This window comes from Schistocerca cancellata, chromosome 3, assembly GCF_023864275.1.
Source record: "Schistocerca cancellata isolate TAMUIC-IGC-003103 chromosome 3, iqSchCanc2.1, whole genome shotgun sequence".
Taxonomy (NCBI): Eukaryota; Metazoa; Arthropoda; class Insecta; order Orthoptera; family Acrididae; genus Schistocerca; species Schistocerca cancellata.
This window is the reverse complement of record NC_064628.1, coordinates 676114786-676135777: the sequence shown is the minus strand read 5'-3', so window position 1 is coordinate 676135777 and position 20992 is coordinate 676114786. Positions and strand designations below refer to the sequence as shown.

General features: G+C 39.8%; 1 protein-coding gene across 1 annotated transcript in view; it reads left to right on the top strand.

Moving 5' to 3' along the window:
* The window catches only part of LOC126175650 (phosphatidylinositol 4,5-bisphosphate 3-kinase catalytic subunit delta isoform), a 178729-nt gene that overhangs the window by 66182 nt on the left and 91555 nt on the right, over positions 1 to 20992 (top strand). The gene's annotated exons all lie outside the window — the stretch shown is intronic.

Here is a 20992-nt window from a genome sequence, read left to right as displayed (position 1 = left end):
CACCTTATCATCTTTGCGTTTTGGACAGGTCCATGGCATTAGTTGGAGGTTTTGATAATATGAAAAGTTAATTCCACAGCTTATGTTAGACCCTGGACAGGCAGCGAGGTCAGATCTGAGACATTTGAGTCTCCTTTTTTCCTACACCTGAGAAAGCAGTAAGTATCTGTGTAGATTAGTATTGTTGTTTACCATCTGCATATTAGATGTCTTTTAGTCATGTCCAGTTATACCTGTCAGGATACAAATAAAAGTTTGGCTAGATATGCCCAGAGGTAAAAACTTCCTCCAGTGGTGTAAATCCTTACTTAATGTGTTTGTCTGCCTGGACTGCACTCCAGTATTATGATATAAGAACAACAGATATGTATTTGACAGCTTTGAAATACTCTAAAGTAAGATGCTGAGTGAAGGAAAGAAGTTAGATGGGTCATTAGAGATGGGGCACAAGCTTGCAACAGACAAAATAATGTTCCTGGCATAAGCTTTAAATGATTTAGAGAAACACAGGTAACCAAAATTTGAATGGCCAGCCAGAGATTAGAGCACTGTTCATTTTGAGTGTGGGTCCAGTTACTTAATCACTGTATCTCATGGTTAGTATAGAGCCTAAAGTCAAGGAGAAACTATTTAGTTCTACAGTCATAGCAATAAAGCAAAGCACAATTGGGAAAACAACAATTTCCCTCAATTTTCACAATTTTGTACAAACTACAGAACAGATGTTGTTCATCTATTCCTTACATATGTGTGATCTAGTTGAGCAAGAGCATTGCAAAAACTACATAGTTTACTCTGTTAGCCCTCTCCACATCCACTAATTTCATGACATTATTGCAAACCCATATATCCTAATGCTAAACTCAGACTTCCAATCTATCCAATCCACAATGGATATTTTGTAGCATTTGCTGGTTGTAAACTAACCTTTTATTACATACATACAGCATTTATTATGAAGAAGGAGAAGAACAAGGAGGAGGAGGAGAAGAAGAAGAAGATACATACTATTTAATGCTGTAAATGCCTTTTTCATCAGGTAGTCTTTGGGAAATTAATTACATTTTTAGATGAACTTTTTCGTAATTTGGTACCCAATTACTTAGGTGCTTTTTCAAGGATTGTCAGTCAGTGAGTATGCTTCATATCTCATTCTTCTTCTGTGTGTTGTGGGTGGGTTGTTGTAGTCTTCAGTCTGGTTTGATGCAGCTCTCCATGCTACTCTGTCATGTGCCAGCCTCTTCATCTCTGAATAACTACTGCAACCTACACCCTTCTTAATTCACATGATGTATTCATCTCTTAGTCTTCGTTTATGACTTTTACCCCTTGCACTTCCCTTCAGTACTAAATTGGTGATCCATTGATGTCTCAGACTGTGTCCTATCAATTGATCCCTTTAGTCAAGTTGTGCCACAGATTTCTTGTCTCCCCAGTTTGTTCAGTACCTCCTCATTAGTTACCCAGTCCACCCATCTAATCTTTAGCATTCTTCTGCAATACCACAGTTCAAAAGCCTCTACCCTCTTCTTGCGTAAACTGTTGATCATCCATGTTTCACTTCCATACATGGCTACACTCCAGACAAATACCTTGAGAAAAGACTTTGCAACACTTAAATCTACAGCACGATTATAATTAAATGTAAACTTTCAAAATGCTGTAGAAATAACACCACTGCTCAGAATGTCATCAAATTGCAACGGAATATTATTGGAGAAGAGGGAAAACGTATGACAGAAGGAAAAAAAAATAGTATGAAAATTGATCAATAGATAGTGCTGTATTTGTCAGAACATGTAAATGAAAACACCTGTCATGCACATGACCCATTGAAGTTGGTATAAACATGCCGGGTACACGGCTTTTCCTCCTTCCATGTCTGCGATGTTCGCCATGACTGTCTCAATGCAGGATCACACTCTGCTTGTAAAGCTGTATTACAAGAATGATGACTGTGTGCAGGTAGCTCTGCAGAAGTTCCGGACACAGAAGAGTTTGAAAAAATGCGTTGGTCTGATGATTGCCGTGGGTCTGGAGAAAATGATTTGGAAATCCGAAAGATGGGTTCTTTTGGTGTGCAACCTGGTAAAGAGAGGAAACGAATTGATTCGATGTCAGTGGAAGCAGTGGCTACAGAAATGCAGGAAGAGACTAGTAATGGTTTGCAAACGTGTAGTGCACAGAGAATTGCCTGAACATTGGACATACCCGTGAGCACGATGTGTAAAATCCTACGAAACATCCTTCTTTGCTATCCATTCAGAATTATACATGTGCACGAGTTGCTTCCTGTTGACGTGCCAGCAAAAGAGACCTTTGCTTTAGAATTTCTTGCTTGCAGGGAAGTGGGCGATGGTTGGTCATGGAAGATTTTGTGAACAGATGAGGCCCACTTCCATCCGACATGATCTGTCAATACACATAATTGTTGAATATGGACAACGGAAAGCCCACATACAAATCAGCCAGTACCACTTCATCCTGAAAAGGTCACTGTTTGGTGCAGGTTTACAGCATCATTTATAATAGGGCCATATTTTTTCGAAGAGACAGGTGCTTCCAGTCCTGCTACCTGTACCGTCACTTGTAAGCGCTATCAACAGAATGGATGCGTGGATGGGATCATTTTTATGCAAGATGGCGTAACTGCGCACGTACAAATTCAGTTAAGCAGTTGCTGAAGCACCATTTCGGAAATGCTAGAATTATCAGCCACCATTTCCCATCAGCAGGGCCGTCCTGATCACCTGATCTTAATCCATGTGACTTATGGCTGTGGGGTATCTGAAAGATGTTGTGTTCCAGTTGCAAACTTAGCTGCAATGAAGGCACACATTGTGCAACACATTCTGAACATGACCCCAGAAACACTTCAATTAGTTGTGGGGACATGCTGTTTCTCGATTTCAACTTGTTGCAGAAAATGGTTGACAACATATTGAACATGTTTTGCGCCAGTCACACGGAAATTAATAATTCGATTTGAGTTTGATTGAAGCTTTTCATGCTGTTTTAGGCCTCAGGACAGTTAAAAACTGATTTGTTTGATGCTTTTTATGCAGTTTTTGGCCTCGGGACAATTAAAAACCAATATTTCCCAGCCGATGTGATATGACCTTGCCGTGATGGATGTGCTTACAGTATCAAACCTGTACAACCCATGCACACTGAGTTGTGAAGTTTGTTTAACGTCAAACATACACCTTAGGCATTGTTGTATGATTCATTTGTCATTTGTAGTCGACCACTATTAAATTATGTTGCATACAGTGCCATCTATTGATACATTTTGTAACTATTTATTTTTCTTCTGCCATATGTTTTTCCCCTTCTCTGATAATATTCTGTGCCAATTTGACATCAATCTGACCCGTTGTGTTATTTCTACAGCAGTTTGAAAGTTTAATTATAGTCACCCTGTACATTTGATGTCAACACATTTCTCTTTTTCAGAAATACTTTTCTTGCCATTGCCAGTGCACATTTTATACCTTCTCTACTTCGGCCATCATGAGTTATTTTGCTGCTCAAATAGCAAAACTCAGCAACTACTGTAAGTGTCTATTTTCTTAATCTGATTCCCTCATCACCACCTGATTTAATATGACTACATACCATTTTTCTTGTTTTGCTTTTTGATGTTCATTTTATATTCTCACTTCATGACACTGTCCACTTCGCTCAGCTGGTCTTCCAAGTTAGTTACTTTCTTTGACTGAAATACATTGTCATCAGCAAAACTAAAAGTTTTTATTTTTTCTCCCTGAACTTTTAATTCCTACTCCAAATTTTCCTTTGGTTTTCTTTATTACTTGAACAATGTGCAGATTGAATGAATAACATCATGGATAATGTACAACCCTGTTCAGGCCCTTCTCAACTGCTCATGCCTCTCGCCTCTTATAACTGCTGTCTGGTTTCTGTACAAGTTGTAAATAGCCTTTTAGTCACTGTATTTTACATCTGCTCTCTTCAGAATTTCAAAGTGTGTGTTCTAGTGGATATTGTCAAAAGCTGTCTCTAAGTTTACAAATGCAGTTTGAAAGTAGATTTAATTATCCAACCTAGTGTACACTAGCATTTGTAATAATTTATCCCAAACTATCTTTTGTGATGTACAAGGGTGAGTCAAATGAAAACCTTAAACATTTTTTAAAAATATTATTTATTGTCCAGAAGTGGTACAAAGTTGTATCACTTTTCAACATAATCTCCCCCACGCTCAATGCAAGTCCTCCAGTGCTTACAAAGTACACAAATTCCTTTAGAAAAAATTCTTTTGGTAGTTCACGCAACCACTCATGCACTGCGTGGCGTACCTCTTCATCAGAACGGAACTTCTTTCTTCCCATTGCGTCTTTGAGTGGTCCAACATATGGAAATCACTTGGGGCAAGGTCTGGTGAGTATGGTGGAGTGGGTGAGGAATACACTCAAAATGCAGGTCTGCGATTGTTGCAACTGTTGTACAGGCAGTGTGGGGCCTTGCATTGTCATGTTACCTGCTGACAGCAATCCACTTCCCTTTGATTTGATTGTAGGCTGCAGATGATTTTTTAGGAGATCTGTGTATGATGCACTGGTGACAGTGGTCCCTCTAGGCATGTAATTCTCCAAAATGACACCTTTTTCGCCCCAAAAGAGTGTCAGCATAACCTTCCCTGCTGATGGTTCACTTCGAAGCTTCTTTGGTTTTTGTGATGAGGAATGGCGCCATTCCTTGCTCACTCTCTTCATTTCTGGTTGGTGGAAGTGAACCCAGGTTTCATCCCCAGTAACGATTCTTGCAAGGAAGCCATCACTTTCTTGTTCAAAGTGCCGAAGAAGTTCTTCGCAACCATCAACATGTCGTTCTCTCATTTCAGGAGTCAGCTACCGTGGCACCCATCTTGCAGACACTTTGTGAAACTGGAGCACATCATGCACAATGTGGTGTGCTGACCCATGACTAATCTGTACACGTGCTGCAATGTCATTCAGTGTCACTTGGCAGTTTTCCTTCACTATGGCTTCAACTGCTGCAATGACCTGGACCACTAGCATCTTCCACTGAAGTCACACCATTTGCGAATTTCCTACTCCATTCGCAGACTTGCTGCTGTGACAAACATGCATCAGTGTACTGAACCTTCATTCGTCGATGAATTTCAGTAGGTTTCACACCTTCACTACGCAAAAACCGAATAACGGAACTCTGTTCTTCCCTGATGCAAGTCACAAGTGGTGCGGCCATCTTTAACTGATACTGCGATGGTATGTGTGCATCTGCACTATGCTGCCACCTACAGGCCATTCTGCATGCTGTTTGTAGCACGCTTACCAACTTGCAGGATAATGGCTCGAAATTTCGATTTGTTATTACAAATTTAAGGTTTTCATTTGACTCACCCTCATATTTCATCATTCTATATGTATGTAAAAAGATGTGAAAGTTAAGAGGTATAGATTTTTAAGCAGTTTCTGCGTGTTTTAGAAGTCATCGTAAAATTTGATTGCCCCCCTCGTTTTTATGTGGATTTTTTTTTTTTTTTTTTTTCTAAATGTTTGAATTTTTTCACATTGTCACTCCGTACATAGGCTGAGAGGGTTCTTGGAGACAAAATTGGGAAAAATTATTCATGAAATATATTCTGTTGCAACAAGTTAGCTAGTTTCTTTTTTCTTCTAACTGCTTCCAGTGAATTTTCACTGAACTGTATAACAGTTTCCATTTATTGCATCAAAATGTAAATGTGCACGCTCAATGTGGATATTTGTGTAAGACTAAAACAAAACAGGCAGCTTCTCGTTTTTATTGGTGTATTTTTTAATATGCAATCCCCCATGGTGGTTCTCACTGTTGTCTTCTCTGAGGGGCCTCTTCAGCATCTGTGTGTTATTGGAAACCCCATGATGTACTTGCTATGACATAAAAGCTTCTGCTGGTGAACTCCAACTGCCGCACACCACCCAGTGAATACCTCAAACAAATAACTACACTAAACATGGCATATCCTATGCAAAAAATGTGGAACTGTTTGTTATTTGAAATCTATTTTTTAGTGTGACATTAGCAAATGATACAATTACTTGTTTATATATGACAGTGAAGATACATCTCGAACTTATGAGGGAAGTGTCTTAACTTTAACTGTGCAGAAATTCTGTAACCTCATATATGCAGCCCCATATAAATGAGTAAGTATGTTACTATTCCTTAAATAATTCTAACTCAAACAATAGAAACTCCAGGCTGGAATATCAACTTATTGTGAAGATGATACATTAAATTGCAGACAGGCACAGTTAAGACACTTACACATTAGCTTTCAACCAGCTTTCATCAGTAATAGAAAACACACACACACACACACACACACACACACACACACACACACACACACAAAACGGCCATCTCTTGCAGTTTGGACCAGAAAACTAACTCAAACGTTCATATATGTTAGTAAACCCCTCCCCCCCCCCTCACACAGACACACACTGTGGCATGAAAAAACACATATAAAAGATATGGAAATGCACAAATTTTTGGAGCCAGTGGCTCTTCTTCCTGGCAGAAAGGTTGAAGGGAAATGGAGAGGAGTGAATAAAAAGGATTGGTGAGGCTTAGAAGTTGCAGAAAAGTCACTCAGAACCGCAGGTCAGGGAAGACTCGTAGAATGGAATGGGAAGGAGAGACTGATTGTTGGTGCCTATACCAGAATAGATTTTAAAACCTGAGAACTGGCAGAGATTACTGCAGAAATGTTATGCAAGAGTTACTAAGAGCAGAAAGCTAAGTGCATCACACATGATGTGCTGTTGAGGGGGTGGAAAAAATAGACAGGTTGGAAAATAAAAGGTATAAAAAAATAAAATGGCTTGACGAAAGGGATAGTTACTGAAAATAAATAATCAGACCACACAAACAAATGTAAATTAGGCCAGGTTGGTGACAAGAACCCAGTACATGTTGTAACGTCTATGGAGTCCTGAGAAACTGGTGTCAGGAGAGAGAATCCAGATGGCACTTTTGGTCAGACAGATGCAAAAGTCATGACTGTTATGTTGTAGAATATGCTCTGCAACCAGATATTGATTGTTACCAGTATAGTCTTCTGTCTATGCCTATTCATCTTAACTGATAACTTAATAGTAGTAATTCCAAAGTAGAAAGCCAAACAGTGTTCACATAACAGTGGTGTGTCGTTTTACTGGTGGCTCCCTCTTTAGTAGTATATGTTTTATCAGTTAAAGGGTTGGTATGTGTTGTGGTAGAAGGGTGCATTGGGCAAGTCTTACAGCAGGGATGGTCATAGGGCTAGGAGCCACAGGTAGGGAAATGGATGCAGAAGGAATATGGGGTCTGACCAGGATATTGTGGAGATTGAAGTGGCAGGAGGGGGTCGTGAAAAGCAACTCTAGGCGTGGTGGCCACAGTATGGACATCATTTCAGGTCATAAGTTTAGGAAGTCATAGCCTTGTTGAAATTTAAAGTATTGAAGATTAATGTATTGAAGGCTAGGATAATACTGAGTGATAAGAGGTGTATTCCTAAGTTTTTTTTTTTGGAGAGATCAGCAGTATCAGGTTTGGATGCAATGGCCTGGGAAATCTGACATTGCACAAGGCTTGTGCATAATTACAAAGAGGGATAAAAAATAAAAACAAAAAGATAACTAATTACTTAGAGGGTAGGTTTAGGTGAGGATGGTGGTTTGTTGCTGTAAAGTACCTGCATCTGAAGAAATACATTTGCATCAAATTTTGAGGTTGTATGGGAGGGAATTTTTGACATGAAAAGGATGATGACTGTCAGAATGTAAGTATTGTAGTTTGTTTGTAGTTTTAATGTGAACAGAAGTGTGTAGCTGACCTTCAGTGACAATGAGGTGGTCAACATCAAAGAAAAAGGCATGAGTTTCAGAATAGAACCACATGAAATTTAAGTGGGAGAATGTATTCAGAGATTACAAATATTTCAACAGGACAGCCTCACCGTAAGTCAATATGCCGACAAGTGTTATCAATGTAGCTAAACCAGATCACGGGCTGAAGGCTTATGGATTGTAGGAAAGTCCCCTCCAAGCAAACCATGAAAATGGTAGCGTAGAAAGGAGCCATGTTGGGTCCCTGGCTGTTCTGTTGCTCTGTTTCTATGTCTGCCACTCAGAGATAATGTAGCCATTCGTAAGTTTAAGTCAGTTAAAGTGAGCAGGAAGTATGTCACAGCTTTGGAATCGGGTAGGTACGTGGTGAGCTAATGTTCAGCAGCAGACCGGCCACATACATGAGGAATGTAGGTATAGAGGAAGTTTGGTATCAGTGGTGACGAGCAAGATGTGTGATGGCAGTGGGATGGCACAGATTTCTGATGACCAAGGAACTGGTTAGTGTCTTTAATGCAGTAGGGGAATCTTTGTACTATAGATTGCAGGCACTGATCAACCAAGGCAGACATACATTCAGTGTGTGCTTTGAAGCCGGCAACTATAGGACAGCAAGGGGTGATTGGGATTGTGGATCATAGTAAGAGGGTAAAAGGTGGTGAGAGTGAATGATTTGAGTGGAGCGGGAAATTTATGGATTGAATTGTTAGTCCTAGTGGGGGACTGATGTTTTAAGGAGGAATCTAGGTCATTTTGTACCACAGAGGTGGGATCTTGATGGCAGATTCTGTATGTAGAAGTGTCAGAAAGCTGGCATAGACCCTCACTTACATACTCCAATCTTTCATGTACCACAGTGATAAATCCCTTGTCCACTGGGAGGTTAATGATGGAGTCATTAGTTTTTATGGAATGAATTGCCTGGAATTCTGCAGAGGGCAGCTTAGGATCATGTTGTTGGGAGCTGAGAATGGGTAGTGAAGCAACAATGGATGTTAGGAATTCTTGTTAAGTTTGTAAAAGGTGATTTTTGAGTCAGTGGTGGTGGTTCAATCTGAGATCTTGGTGGAGCTGTTAAAGGCAGGTTTCAGTGTCAGGTTTTCTGTTGGAAAGGTTTTGAGGTTCAGTTGCAAAGTTCTATTTCCTGTTGAAAAGACGCATGAGGGAAACAGATCAAGAGTACTGCCATTGAACTGTGATGGAACCTTTATATGCTAAACTTTTCATGGGTCGCTTGGAGGGGCTTTGCTAGGATTTGTAAGCCTTCAGCCCCTTGCTTGTTTTAAATAAGACCTGCCGAGACAGTTCTCCATGAACACTCCAGCTGCGCTCCTGTCTACCACTGTAAGAACAGCAGCGAGTGGCACTGAGGGACTGAGGGTTAAAGAGGAACAGGAAGAGAAAGGCTGAGCCAGACACCGCTAGAGCAAAGCTATTGCCATGTCAGACACGAAGCAGTTTGCTGACAATACTGCTTGTGTTATATTTATATACTGCATTAGGAGTACTATGGTGTCTATGCACATGTCCGAAAAAGAAAAAGTGGAGAAACCACATTGGTCAGTGCTGAAAAGGAATTTCCTTTGTGTATCATGCAAAGGCCCTGTAAAGTGCTTAATATGCTAATGCATTTTTATGTTCTGTAAACACACTTATTGAAACATCATTACAACACTAGCCACAAAGGTGATATGCCGCACTTTTTTCTGCTGAGTGACAGAGTGTGCTGTCTGAGCTGAAGATGGCCATTAGGGACAAAACTAAGTTAAGGGTAAGTAGAGCAGTGACAAAATCTAATCTTTTATGGTTGACATCACCAATTATTTGAATTCATTAAGTGTCTTAATGCATGGGGAAGACTCATTTGATAACAGGTATAGCAGACAAGATTGGTGCTATCAAGCAAAAAGTAATCCTGTGGGAAAATCAGCTTCGAGATTATGAGATTATGGTACAGAACATTTTCTGTAGCTCAAGACAATCATTTGTGGGCAAGATATGACTAATTATATTTGGCTAACTGAAACATTTCATCATGAGTTCTCAAAGATATTCCAAAACATTGCATGACTGAAGACAAATTTCAGTTTATTTGTTAGACCATTCTTGCTTTTGACTGCTAATGTGCCTCATTACTTCCAACTTGACCTGATAGACATACAGTGTAGCACCCAGCTCAACAACCTGTTTGTCTAATCCAGTAATTTACAGGATTTTTATAAAATGTTACCCCAAGAGCACAGAAAAGCCACTAAAGCTATTGGCTGTGAACATGTAATAGACACTAAAATCCCTGACACAGCAATATTGCTCTCCTTTGATGTAGAAAGTATGTACATTTTCATCCCTGTTAATGAAACCATAAAAATAATTGAAGAAAACCTGAAAACTCACAACCAGCTACCTCATGAACACACAGATGAAACCACAAAATCATTACAGTTAATAACACAACAAAATTACTTAGAATTCAATCAAGAATACTACATACAAGAAGAAGGTTTACCCATAGGTTCACCTATCTCAGGAACATTAGCCAACATGTTCATGAATCACATACAAAAATTAAATATTTGAAGACATAATAACAAAGAAAAGCTACAACGTCATCTACTGGTACAGATACATGGATGACATAATATACATGGTAGATGAACCTAAAAACAGAATACAGCAACTACACAAAGACATAAATACTGTACACAAAAACATAAAATTCACAGTAGAAGATGAACAAGAAAACACACTCAACTTTTTAGACATATCCATAAGAAAAGACAATAATAAACACACATCTGACATATACAGAAAACCCACAGCAAATGACATTATCTTAAATGAAACTTCAAACCACCGACAGAACCACAAACAAGCAGCAATCAGATACATGTTAAACAGGATGAACAGGATCCCTCTAAACGCTTCTAATTACCAGAAAGGTTAGCCATTATAGAAAAATAACATTAAAAAATGGACACAAAGAAACAATGGTAGACAAACTAAACAAAAAATACAGAGACAAATAATGAAAAAAACTAACCGAACCACACTAACTAGTACAACTTGCACTGCAACAAAAAAATGGCATACAATGACCTACCACAACAAATTCACTCATAGAATAGAAAACATATTCAAAAAACAAGGCATAAACATTGCTTACAAAACCAACAATTCCATACAAAGCACATCCCAAAACTAAAATCAAAACCAGACAGATACCAACAATACGGTATCTATCAGCTCAGTTGCAGAGATTGTGGGAATATATACACTGGAATGACTGGCATGAGATTTGACACAATATATAAAGAACACATCAGAGCATTCAAATATGATACAACTCATTCAACATTTGCGGGTCATCTAAAAGAAGAACACTGTAGACCAAGCAATATTGAAAATGATATGAACATCATAAAAATCAGTGAAGACAGACACCACCTCCCTTTACAAGAAAATTTCCACATACATAAAGCATTAACACAAAATAAACAGTTGCTCAATGACCAGATAAATATTAGAAACCAGACTCGATGAAATTATATGAAAAAGAAAAGAGTCTTTCCCATCCTTCACCCCCTCCCACTCTCCCACAACCCCCCCTCCCCCTCTCTCAGTTTCAGTTCACTTCTCACTCCTCCCCTTCTCCTCTAACTCATACTCCATCACACTTCCATATACTTATGTCCACTCATCATAGTTTTCTCCTCCCCTAAAAAAATATAGATAAATAAATAAAAAATAAAATTTAAAAAAAAGTCTCTACTTTGCTATTGTTTCACTACTCTTACACAGTACATAAATATACAGATACATAATTAAATAGAATTACACACATACAACATTCTAATTTAAATAAAAAAATGTTGTAGGTCAAAGACAAAGTAGTGGAAAGGTTATGTTGGCGACAATACAAAACACAAACAACAACACATACTTGAAGTACAAACAGAAACTGAATACAGTGGTGTGCATAAAAGTGGTGTGAGAATTGCGTAGTGGTGCAGAACATTTGAAAATTAGATGAAAATTATCAGTGTCAAAAACAGAAAAACGTCAATGTGCTAGCAGACCGCATTTCGCGATGTAAGCAAGAAATCAGCTGAAAAATCACCGTAAGTAAAATTAACCTATTCTTAACGAACTGTTTTTCGATCTAAAAAGCGAATCAAAATGTAAATAACTTTATTACAGACCACTGATGATGCTTTACCTCAATAAAGTGAAACATACCTGCAAAAAAAATCACACATTTTTATAGTTGCAATAACGGATCAAAAATATTCTTATGAATTATAAAGCAACTATGGACGCTATGGCCACACAAATGAAGAATGTATCTTAACAGACTCCATGTGTTGTGGTAGAAGCTCTTCCGTAATTGTCCACGTTAGCCTCACTGCTGGTGAAGTACAAGTCCCACTATGCGGCGAATGACAGATGCCAAAAGGAGGTGTGAGATGATGCTTCAGCAACTGCGCTAGTGCCTGAGACTGAGCTAGTGACCGAGACTCCTGGCAACCTGAATACTTCTGGTTGACAGGGCATTGGCAGTATGTTGCTTTCGAGTCTGTCTATGGGTCTATGGCTCTCTCCTGAGAGGTGCATTTGATCCTGTACCTACTGTCGATCTTCTTGCTTTATCTATGCCGACTGGTGTGCTGGTGACAGTTCATGTACCAGACATTTCCCCCCCCCCCCCCCCCCACCCCACCCCCCCACCCCTGCTGCACTATGTTTTGTAGAGAGGATGTGAACAAGAACGGGGAGGGAAGCAGGATGCTGGATGTAGAGATGAGTGAGGAGCTGTGCCTGTGAAGGACATGTACTCCCAACCATACTGCGTCATCTGGCTTGTGAGGTGACAGAAACATCCTCCGGAAAACTGCTGCCAGGGCACATATCCAGGCCTGAGGGCAAGTGCTGAAGTGATGAGTGCGATAGCGACAAAGATGGTGGCTCCAGGTCTATCAGGTTGGGGAGTGGTGTGGCGGGGGCTAGGGTGCATCGTCCATCCGCTCCTCCTGAGGTGCTCTGGTGGCACTAGTGGGCGGCTGCAAAGGCCACATGGTCCTGCGAGGCCTTGAATCTGGGGAAAGAAAAAAAGCAGAGTCACAGGAAAAATGACACGCCTGAATTTGGTTCTGGTGGCAGCGCTGCAAACCATCGGGACCTGCAATCAAATACATAAAAGAGCCAATGCATTCCTGGATCATGCCTCTTTCCCAGCGCCCACAGTTGCCATAAGCCCTGAAAATAAAAAGATTGCATGGTGCAAAGCAATACTTACAGACCACTGGCAACACCGGATGTCGCAATGGGTGTTACATGTGTAGCAGAGTCCGATGGTGGCGGCCATGCAGAGGTTCCGCCAGTGATAGTCCATTTCATGGATGGGAGCGATATGAGGTGAGAAAGAGTTGCAGTTCCTGTTCCGGTGTGTGGGTTGTGCGAAGCTTGGCCATCTATTGTTTGAAAGTGCGTAGGAAGTGTTCTGCTTCTCCGTTGGACGGGGTCAAAGGGAACATTTGTTAGATGATGAATGCCATTGCATTCACAAAACTGTTCAAAATCACATGAAGTGAATTGTGGTCCATTGTCCGACACAAGTACTTCTGGCATACTTTCTATGTAAAATATGGAGGACAATGCTTGAATGGTGCTACGTGATGTGGTAGAAGCCATGGGCACCGCAAATGCGAACTTGCTAAAAGAGTCTACAACTATGAGCCAACAAGTGTTGGAAAATGCTCCTTTAAAGCCAGTGTGCACTTGTTGCCATGGTGATTGGGTCTTAGACTAAGCTGAGAATGTCTTTGGCGGAGCGGATTGGTTTGCCGCGCATGCGTGACACTGTGATGTCATCTGTTCAATGTGGGCATCCATGCCCTGACCATTACAGTGCTGTCACGCTAACTGTTTGGTGCGAACAATTCCCAAATGTCCTTGGTGGAGCAATCACAACACATTCCTTTGCCATACTTTGGGAATAAGCACACGCAATTGTTCACTGTCATTTTGAACTAGAATCACAATCTGTTGAACTGAAATGTTATGCATACGTGCAAAATATCAGTGCACAACTGAGTTCTGAATACTGTCCAATTAATGAGGCCAAGATGTGTGAATGTAATGCAACAAAATCTGAAGATGTGGGTATGCTTCCATGGTTTGTGCAATTTTTCTGTAGTGCAAGGGAAAAGATTCCAGCAATTCAGAGTCCTGCGTATGAATTTAGCAACAAGATGCGGCAGATGCATCAAAATTATAGTCTAGGCCAATAGGAAAGCAAGTTAAGGTGTCTGCTTTGCCATGCTTTGCTGCAGGTCTGCACACAATTTCATACTGATACTGCAAAAGCAACAAAGCCCATCATTGCAATTTTTGAGCAGTGCGCGTAGGAACAGGCTTAGACTGATGAAACAGAGACTGTAAAGGCTTGTGATCTGCCACTAATTAAAACTTGCGACCATACAAGTAGTGATGGAATTTGGTCACAGCATGCCTAATAGCGAGAGCCTATTTTTCTATTTGATAATAATTGCACTGAGTGTGAGTTGACAGCTTTGGAGCAAAAGCAATAGGTCAGTGTTGTGCACCAATTCTGTGTGAAGCACAGCACCTATTCTGTAGGAAGAAGTGAGTTCATGCAAAACAACTGGCTTTTCTGTAGTGCAAGGGAAAAGATTCCAGTAATTGAGAGTCCTGGGTTGACTGTAGACTTGAAGTCACTACACACACAAATAGCACATTTTTGCGACGCAGGTGATGCAATGAAGCCGCAATCTGAGTAGCATTTGGTATGAACCAAATGTAGTATGTCTTCTTGCCTAGTACTGTCTGCAGTTCAGAGACATTGTGAGGAACAGGCAGGTCACAGATTGCAAGCAAATGAGATTAGAGGGGGTGCACACCCTGACTTTATCAGATCACATAAGTACTGTAGTTCAGTTTGAAAAAAATGTTACAGTTTATTAGATGACACTGGGCTCCTGCTTCTGACAACACTTGAAAAAGAGTACGCAAATTGCCATTGTGTTACTCTGGTGTACGACCTGAGACGACAATATCATCAAGGTAGCTTGAAAGAAAATGGCACTTTTGCAGTCAGCTGTTCCAAGTAATGTTGAAAAATGGCAGGTATGGAAGCACTGCCAAAGGGCAAATGCAAATACTTGAACAGTCCTAAGTGGTATTTACAACAAACACTTTATGGTGTTCATCATCCAATGAATTCTGCAAGTAGGCAACATGCAAAAAAAATTAGGAAGGTTACGTCCTGCACCAAGCCTATCCATGAGTTCCTCAGGATGAGGTAATGGATAAGTGTCAACTACTGTCTGTGGGTTGACTGTAGGCTTGAAGTCACTACAAATGCGAATGTGACCAGAAGGCTTAGGCAACAAAACAAGAGGATTTGCCCCTTGACTATCTTGAGTGTGAGCAATTGCACCATTATCTTGCAATTCTTTCAATTCACTGGCTACTTTGTTCGTAAAGCAATTGAAACCAGGTGGGCCCGATAAAACTTAGGCTGTGCATTGTCTTTCAATGTAATGTGCACTACAAAGTTCTTAGCTTTTGCCATTGTTGTTGTTGTTGTTGTTGTGGTCTTCAGTCGTGAGACTGGTTTGATGCAGCTCTCCATGCTACTCTATCCTGTGCAAGCTCCTTCATCTCCCAATACCTACTGCAGCCTACATCCTTCTGAATCTGCTTAGTGTATTCATCTCTTGGTCTCCCTCTACGATTTTTACTCTCCACACTGCCCTCCAATACTAAATTTGTGATCCCTCGATGTCTCAGAACATGTCCTACCAACCGATCCCTTCTTCTAGTCAAGTTGTGCCACATTCTTCTATTCTCCCCAATTTTATTCAATACCTCCTCATTAGTTATGTGATGTACCCATCTAATCTTCAGCATTCTTCTGTAGCACCACATTTCGAAAGCTTCTATTCTCTTCTTGTCTAAACTATTTATCGTCCACATTTCACTTCCATACATGGCTACACTCCATACAAATACTTTCAGAAACGACTTCCTGACATTTAAATCTATACTCGATGTTAACAAATTTTTCTTCTTCACAAACGCTTTTCTTGCCATTACTTCTGAAAATAGTTCAGAAAATTCTTTAAGCAAGGTAGCAACACTGTCTTTTTGGTGCAAAAGCCAATACTGAAAGTGTGTTGTCTTGGATGCTAAGTTCAAATAAATTAAAGGCATCTAAACCAAATATGTCCTCACTGTCTCTTGATTTCAACACAGTAAAATTCACTGTCCTAATGTGAGATTGTAAGTGACAGGCAAACTACACTGTCCAAGCACTGGAATTTTCTGTTCATTTTAAGCAGTTTAGGTGCTTGCTACATTTAGAAAGGTGTGGTGAGCCTAACTGTTCATATGTGGCATGATTAAGCAAAGTTACTGAGGTACCTGTGTTTAACTGTAAGTTCACACTATGGCCAGCAGTTAGTAATGAGACAAATAGTTTGTTAGAACATCATTGCACAGCACAAGGCAAGAAGGAGGCACAACCTTAATCTTACTTTCATCAGAATTTGTTGTAGGTTTTGAAAACACAGCACTCACTGCATGTGAATGAGCCTGTTTTTTCTGGGAACGGGCAAAATTCCCGTTTTTGTGCCATTACAAACAAACTGCTTGGACGTGGCCTTTTTTTCCACAAGTGTAACATGTTGTGCAACATGATGGGCAGTACTGTTCTTTATAATGCGCAAAACATCTATGGCAAGACTTCACTAAATTCACAGGCCTGTTTACATGTCTAAGTGGCTGTCCATGCAGCTGTGTATGCACTCGTTGTTGTGGCTGCTTGGGGTAGTCACGAATGGGGGGTGACTCGAGCCTACAGGTTGGGGCCAGGTCAAACTTGTCGGCCACTATGGCACTGGAATAATATTGCTCTAAGATTTGCAATACTTAGGGAAGTGATGGATAAGAGTACTTTAGAATCTGTTCCCGTGGTCTACTATCTGGGACATTTAATTTTATTGCATCCCTTATCATTAAATCACTGTAAAAGTTGCCACACCTACACTTAAATTTTTCGAGCCATTCCTCTTCTATGTCATTAAATTGCCGGATCAGTGGTATGCTGGTTGGCGGCACTTGTTGGGCTGGTTGGTTGGTCTGTTGTGCAGCTGACACAACGTGTGCAGCCAGCAGTTGTTGTTCCGTCATCAGTAATGTTGCAATTTGTTGGTTCGGAAATTGAAAAACTTGTGTTAGATCCATCACATTGACCATCTGCGGCTGAGCTGCGGGGTCAGGGAATGGAGGTGGTGGGGTAGCCGTGCTTTGCACCAATACGTTATAGCAAAAAAGCAAGCAAAGCCTCCGAAAAGAGAAATTTGTTTAGTTCTGTGGTTCCCTCCTGGAATAAATGCAGGAACACGACAATTGAGCAAATAAAAATGAGCACCTCTGCAAGCTAAAACACAAGAGAAACAAGCAACATCTTCGGCCATGTTGATTATCTTTGATCTGCAGTGAATTATCCCCATCGCCACTGTTGTATCCTTATTGCCACTGTAGTGTCATCATCGCCACTGTTGAATCTTGTACCTTAGGAATCAATGGAGAGGATGTCGTTTGGTGGCTGGTAAAGTCTTCCGACAACACAACTGCACATATGTATTGACAGGGTTCTTTAGGTACAAGAACAGGAAGCTACTTATCTTAACAGAGTCTATGTGTTGGTATACAAGCTCTTGTGTAGTCCATGTTAGTCTCACTGCTTGTGAAGTACAAGTCTTGCTATGTGATGAATGACAGATGCCAAATGGGAGTGTGAATTGGTGCATCAGTGACTGAACTAGTGCCTGAGCGACTGTGCTAGTGACTGAGACTGGAACTGACTGACTGACTGACTGAGACTCCTGGTCCGTGGTGGCAATCTAAATACTTGTGGTCGAGAGGGTGTTGGTGGTGTGTTGCTTGCGAGTATATCTTTGGCCTCTCTCCTGATAGGTGCACTTGATCCAGCACCTGCTATCGATCTTCTTGCTACATCTCTGCCGACCGGTGCACTGGTGGCAGCTTACATCAGCACAATTCCTTTCCTCATTCCCTTTTATGTTTCTGTATCTCATATTTTCTGACTGTCTATTTATTCCCCATCTCTCCCTCACCATTGTCATGTATAATACACTTAGCTTTCTGCTCCTATTGATTCTTGCATGAGACTTTTGCAGTAATCTCTGACAATTCTTAGATTTTCCAATCTCTTCCAATCAGTCTTTCCTTCTCATCCTGTCTGGTAAGTTTCCACAGGTCCAAAGTTCTGTGTGACTTTTCTGTAACTCTCCCCATTTCATAAACATCACCAGTCCATTCATCTTTGTTTTCCTTCAACCCTTCTGCTAGAAGAAAAAACCCCTGGCTCCAAAAGCTTGCACATTTCTGTGTCTTTTTATTTGTCTGTTCTCATACCACCACTTTGTGAGTAGATTTTTTTTTATCTATTCAAATTATGTTTTCAAATGTGATTATTCAGAAAATTGTTAATTGCTATTTTAGAATGGTGCTTTATACAAAAGTTACTTAGGTTCTCTATGTACTCATTTGTATGATCACTTCTCAGATTCTTTGATTATGGCAAAACATAAAATATTTTTAACTGTAAGACTATTTGCACATTGTTTGAATTCATCCACACATGTGAACTGTACTAAAAAGAGTACCTTTAGCTTAATCTTAAGTCCTTTCAGTGAGTTAGGGTAAGCAAGTCTTTTTATTGTCTATAGTAATTTAAGCTAACCTCCCATTACAAAAAATTTATAAACCAAACCATAGTGTTAGTAAATTCAAAACAGTATAAAATTCCTTTGTGCAAACCCATAGCAGTTAATAATACCATTACTCAGTATAAAATAACGTAAAATCTACACAGAATTTTTTCATATAGTTAATTAAATCCACAGAATCCATTATAATAATAAGCTATCTAATGTTCCATAAGATCATCAGATTGCCTTGGTTTGGCAATCGTTAATTTAGGTAATAATCATAATTCAAACTTGTTAGGGAATTGAAATCATTAGTTATAGCATTTCTCATAGTGGCAAACTTAGAGGATGTTTTGTTTCCTCAAACATTTAAACAATTGTACGAAGACCGTGATAATCAATACATAAAAATGTCACATGTATCTGTGATTTCACTTTGTAGCCAAAACTATTCATTGCAGACCGATGGCATTTATGCATGGGAGTAGCCTTAATAAAGTCTTGCATTGTGCACTATGGTGTTTTGGTTGCAGTGGATGGTTGTGGGAGGCAAAAATTTAATAATTTACTCATAATGTAATTAAGACTTAATGCTGCCAACACGAATTGGGTGATGTAATCTCTGCCTAGTGTGTCTCAGTATTATTTTTAATAATCACAGGAAAAAAATAACAAAGGTAAAACTGTGCACAAAAACTTGAACAATGTCAATGCAGTTGCTTCAACTATCACGTACACACCAATATGCAGAACAGTTGTGTCTGTATATTTCACATTGTAGCAAAAACTGTTCATTGCAGACCAGTGGAGTTTATGCGTGGGAGTAGCCTTAAGGCCACGTTTTCATTCAAATGATCAAAAAATAAGCAAAATTTGGAAATTTTTGAGACAATGAAAAGACATACAAATAATCTGTTTGGGGATTATGATTGATCATATTTTCAATTTTACTCTAGATTTAAAAAAAAAGGGGGTGCTCATATTTATGGTTTCATCGGGGGCCTAAGAGTTTTGAAGTATGCAGACTGCATGCAGTGTAGCCTCTCAGGAGTAGTCTTAAATCAAAAATGGGTAACACAAGTTGATACTACATTAAATTTGTGGGAGAGTATAGCTAACCAAAATGCAATAACCAAAAATTTAATGATATGCTGCTAACTCAAACTTTGATTTCAGTTTTTTTTCCTCCACTCTTTGTGGCTTAACACAAAACATTAATAGTAACAAATTTCAACTGTTATAGTTATAAGCTCCCAAGAAAAATGTTTACTTTTTGGGGGTCAAAGGTAGAAGTTAATAGCATTAACCATTTTATTTTATGCTGCAAGCAGTTTTCAAACATCATTTCTTGAAAAAGACCTATTTAAAGTTTAGGGAAAACTTCTATATATATTATCAGTTCAATTTGCATGAAAACTACAAAGGGCATTCAAAAAGTTTTGCACAGTCATCTCTAAATTTTTTATTTTTTGCAGGAGGAGAATGAAATTTTAAGTGAACATACTTGGAACATTTAACTATATGTTGAGCCTATTCAATGTAGCCTCCATCAGCTGTGACACATCTGGCCCAAGTTTTTTCCATTATGTAAATGCACTTTGGTAAAATTCTGGGGATTGACTTTTTCACCACCGCTTGACACAGGAAATAAGGTCTTTCTCACTATCAAATGTTTTACTGCGCAGGTGGGCCTTCAGACGACCAAAGAGGTAAAAATCAGATGGAGCAAAGTCCGGACTGTAGGGAGCATGAGGAACAATTTTCCAACCCATTGTCCTGATTTCCTCCTGCGTCATAAGGACTGTTGAGGTTTGGCTTTGTCATGGTGTGGTCTGATGAACTGACCCTGAAGCTGTGATCTGTGGGTTTTGATGGCATGTCGCAGATTGTCCAATGACAAACAGGAGCGATCCCAGTTAATTGTGGAGGCAGGTTCCAAAAAGTCAGTGAAAATGACACCACACTGATCCCAGAAGAAGGAGGCCATCACCTTTCAGTGTGCCGTTCATGAAAGTCTTGGTTTCTTCTTCTGAGGGGAACCTGAGTGTTGCCACACTATGGATTGGGTTTTGCTCTCAGGTTCGGACAAAAACAACCATGTTTCATCCTGGATAATGACGCCATCAAAACACAGTTTCCAGTCTTCAGTAAAGGTCTTCATGAGACCCTCGCACATATTCTTTCTCATCATTTTCATTTCTCTTGTCAATAATCTAGGCACCCAACATGCACAGATTTTTCTGTACCCTAGTGACTGTGCCAGTGATACCACACTACCCAATGACAAATGAGTCATTTGAGCAAGCTGTTCTGTCTTCAAACATCTGTCATGTTGGATGATTTGATCATTGGTCTCCTTTTTCACAT